Consider the following 4,876-nt stretch of genomic DNA (forward strand, 5'->3'; position numbering starts at 1 on the left):
GTGTGTCAGAGAGAAACTGAGACACTGGTCTTAGTAGGTACACACGGTGGGGTTGTGACATTGATGGATCCATCGAAGAACATGACAGAGAGAGGAAAAAGGAAAGCTAAATCTTCATTAGAGCTTCTCCACAAAACATCCCAATTGTTCAATTATAACATTAATATATTTTCAGTCGATTTCATCTTTGGATACTAACTCCATTTGTGGAATCGAATCTGGAGCTGGTTAGCCAAGAGCGTTTTCCAGAATCGCACTCTTTGGCTTGCTGAATAATTATTTTGATATCTTTCTTACGGAAATGGGAGAGTTATTACATAATGCATACTTGGATTTAACGGCTGATCAAGTGTTCTTAATACTTTTATTTAAGATTTATAATCTCATTGCCAGACATAAAGAACATAACAAAATTATGAATCTTCTATTCTTGAATATTTTAAAAAATTTAACATAGAGAACATAACCAATCTTTTCATATAAAAGTTTTATGATCAGTAGCTAAATCTAATTGGTCAAATATGCCACCTCGGTAAGCAAAACTCTCAACACCCAATTTCTTCGTCTATAACTTTTGAGATCTCCCATCAAAATCACTTAAATGGTACAAATATTCAAGGCATAAAGTTCTAAGCAAAATGAACCGGAGAATATACACATTTTCTACAATTTTAATGTAAGAAAATAGGTTAAAAATGTTCATATGAACACCATTCAACAAGTTCTTATATTTAATCGTCTCTATTAGCCAGTTCGTTTATGTTTTCAAATAGTACTTAAATTATTCGTTTACACAAGAAATATACACACATTAGATTTCTCAATAAATAATATTTCATCACATTCATTATAGAATTCCTAATGGTAACTAAATATGTGACTCTCAAAAGTGTTGCGACTGTTCTAATAATAACTTCTTCATTTTAAACAAATCGCAACTTCATCAAACGACTAAATACAAAACCACCATACCATTCGAAAACTATTAATTACAAATAGAATTATCTTATTTCATAACTCTAAGTACTATTTGGTCAAAACACAAAGTGCTAACTTAAAATTAGTTTTGAAACAAGAAGTTAAATACTATTCAACATAATAAAATAGTTTTTATTATAACAGCCGATCCTAGTTTTATTAGTATAAAAAAGACCCCAACTCTCTTCTCCTCTTGCCACCACGTAAGAAAATAGTGCAAAGAGAGGATGCCACGTGTCCCTCTCTTAATACAATTACGCTGCGTTTTGTTTCGTTTCGTTTGTTAACATTCTAAATGGGTTTATCCTAAATAATTACTGGGCTTTTATTTTGTTATTTAGTTTTTGTCAGTATCCAGCCCGAATGAAGACAGCCTGACATCTTCTCCGTCAAAGTCGATCTCGAAGAATAGTATTTATTTTCATCATCGAGCTCTTGGTATTGGTATACACCAACAATGGAGTTTTGGAATGTTGAGTGAGACGAATCGTCATGTATAATATACTAATCCCTCCGTTTCATAATACATGATATTATTCTTTAGTGCACAAATATTAAGAAATTTATTTTTCTCTAAAAAGTGGTTTAAAAATATAATTTAAAAATCATCCAACCAATTACAGAAATGACTACAACTAGATCTGGGCGTTCGGGTATCCGTTGGCATCGGATCGGGTTTTTCGGGTTTTCGGATTTTCGGATTTACGCTTATAGGTCCCATACTAAAATTTTATTAGTACGGATCGGGTTCGGATAATAACACTTCGGGTTCGGTTCAAAATTGTATTGCATCATAAAACCCATAAAGTAATCATATATCGCACGGATTCGGGTTATATCGGTTTGGTTCGGATATAACCAAAGTAAAAAACAAATTTTTTGAAGTAAAACATAAAGAAAAATATCTAAATTAAATAAAAATTAATATCACATATAAAATTGATAAAATAACAATAAAATGTTAAATCAAGCATGAAAACAAACATCATTTGTAAACAATATGTATTGCCTTATAGAGAGTAGACTTTTTATTTCAATGAGCAAATTATAAAATACTTATTTATAACTAATTGTGTACTTAAAGCATTTATTAGAATTTTAATATTTATTACTATATATAATATTACCACAAATATTGAATCTAATAATTGGAATACTTATATATATTTCAAAATATTTATATTGACTATTAATTTCGGATTTTCCGGGTTACCCGTTCGGGTTCGGTTAATAATACTTCGGATTCGGCTATTTTTTGTACCATCCTACAAGACCCGTTCGGGTATTTTTACGTTTTGGGTCGGATAACGGATCGGGTTTTTCGGTTCGGATTCGGTTCGGATTTTGGGTTCCGGATTTTATGTCCATGCCTAACTACAACATCTAATTGGTTACACAGTTTTCAATAAAGTTAAAAATAATATAAAAATATCAAAACATATCTATTTTGAAACAACAAAAATCTTCTAAAACATCATCTATTATGAAACGAAACGGAGGGAGTATATGTGAAGCTTCGATTGCATCGTTTCATGTTCTTCTCCTCTTAAACGTTACTGAATTTATTGAATCATCGCCTTTAACCACCTTCTTAACTCGACGGACTCATTCAATGCTTCTTATCTCTCTTCTATGCGGTGGATCTACATCTATAAAAAGGTAAACCTGAACATCATTCTCCAAAATTGTGATAACACTAAAAACTTATTTTCAATTTAATAGTCATGGAGGAAAGAACCACAACCTTCGAGTGGAAACAACTAGATCTCCTAGCATTTCTTCACTAATGCAGTGACACCTGTGGAGATTCTCATGGACTCTGTGAGTAACCAACTTGAACTGTAGATTCTTCATAAGATGGTTCGTTGTTTGTCTAATAAAGTTTTGTTCATTAATTTTCAGGTCAAAGCTGCAGAGCCTTTTCCTTCCGTCGTTGCAACATCTAAAACTCTTGCAGTGGTTTCATCTGGATTGCGTGGAGATCAGGGAGATGCCTTACATTTTGACACAATAATGCTACAGAAATCTATGAATATAAAATATACTCTGACTCTCGCTTTTCATGTTACCGCTCCATTAAGAAGCTATCCGGTGATTTGATACTTCATAATAACTTTAAAAAATTGAAAAATAATCTACATTTTCATCTTTTTATTATCTAGATCAAATCTATTAACAACACAAAGAAAAATAAAAATTACCAACAAATAAACGATAAAAAACAAAAATTGAAGATACATAATATAGTAAAAATGCACAATATAAACCAAAATAAATAACATTCAATAATACACAGGAAAAAAATCATAAAACCAAAATTGTAAAAAATATTTATTATATTGTTTTAAGAGAAAATGGCCTAGATAGCCTCAAACCAAGTTTTTGTTCTCAAACTAGCACTCAATACCCAAAGTCACAAAAATAGGTTTCATTAAAGATGATCATTTACTCTTATGTCCCTTTCTTTCTCTAATTATATTTTTTTCTTCTGAAAATTGAAATCACGAAAGCACGACGACAGCTCGTCTCATCTCCGGCGTCAATAATCTCCAGCATGAATCATCTCTGCCTTCATCATCTCCGGCATCGATCATCTCGTCCATCATCGTCTCAGGCGTCGATCGTCTCCGGCGTCGTTCATCTCCGCCGTAATCATCTCCGCTGTAATCATCTCCGCCATCTCTCTGTAATTGAGCTAAACGTGTTTGATTTCTGTGTGAAAAGTCAATTGTGAAAATGGTTACAAAACCAGGTACTGCATCCGAGGCACTCTATAATCCAGATGTGTCTAATGTGGATCTGGAACCATACAGTCATTAGAGTCTGAACTTTCGAAGAAACTCGAGATTACAGAGAATGCAAAAGAGGAGAATGACGAAGAAGAAGAAGGAAGCAAAGGTGAATACTTTTTTCTTAGTGTTCTGACTGATCACATAGTTTTGAGCTCTTTTGCGTCTCTAATTCAATCACCCATTAAGAAAAAAAAAATCCTTTTGATATCTCTCTGTGTTACTGATTAATTAGATTGTAGAAAATTGGTGTTTTTAAATGTTTAGATTATTGATAGCTTTCTAAGACTTAAAGTATAGCCTTATGGTTTAGATTGAGAATGGATGAGTTCATGAGTGTATGGTTGATTAATAAGTTACTTCTTGTTTGTTTTAAGCTGAGACTTCAACTACGAAGAAGAACAAAAACAAGAATAAAAGCAAGTAAGTAATGTTTTTTCTACATCTTTTTTTAATTTGATTTGCCACTTTTGGTTGTTTGCTTTAATGATCAGTCTCTTGCTTATGTTTGCAGGAAGAAGCCCCATCAGACTGATCTGCCTACAATCCCTATCGTGAAGTTTTTCCCATCTGGAGACTTTCCTTAAGGTGAAATCCAACAATATAAGTATGAGTAAGTTCCATACCAACAACTCTATTCGGACCAGCTTTATAGTATGCAATAAGCTTGTGGATTTAGTTCATATAGCTTCTGTCTTTGCATCTGTTAAACTCCATCGTATTTTTAGTCTTTTTCTTTTCAATACTTTTTTTCTTCTCTTGTTACCTTTATGACACTTTAAGATCGTGATCTCCGTAATGTAGCAATTTGTTGGTGTTTTATAAAGATACCACATTTAACACTCTTGATATAATTACTGAAAATGCTTCAAGCTATTCTATTTCCATGTTCTCTATTTTGTAGACAGTGACCTTTATTTGGTGATTTCTATAGCCAATAAATTTTTTTATAGATTTTGATTATGTTGTTTTGTTTTTTGTTGTTTTGGACGATTAAGTTCCAATTCAGGATAGCCGTCCTGAACAAGGACTATCTAACATTCCTTACACGCTTTTGATTCTCTTCGAAAACATACTTATGCAAGAAAACACACTCATTTTATTTTTCT

General features: G+C 32.3%; 1 long non-coding RNA gene and 1 pseudogene across 1 annotated transcript; both read left to right on the forward strand.

Moving 5' to 3' along the window:
- LOC106302610 overlaps positions 1–232 on the forward strand; it is a 2,174-nt pseudogene extending 1,942 nt beyond the window's left edge.
- A 3,237-nt stretch (positions 233–3,469) lies between these two features.
- Positions 3,470–4,551, forward strand: LOC106305286. Its single transcript, XR_001262954.1, has 4 exons — positions 3,470–3,641; positions 3,731–3,876; positions 4,145–4,190; positions 4,282–4,551. It is a non-coding gene; the product is annotated as an uncharacterized LOC106305286 (long non-coding RNA).
- Positions 4,552–4,876: the final 325 nt, after the last annotated feature.

Source organism: Brassica oleracea, chromosome C7, assembly GCF_000695525.1.
Source record: "Brassica oleracea var. oleracea cultivar TO1000 chromosome C7, BOL, whole genome shotgun sequence".
Taxonomy (NCBI): Eukaryota; Viridiplantae; Streptophyta; class Magnoliopsida; order Brassicales; family Brassicaceae; genus Brassica; species Brassica oleracea.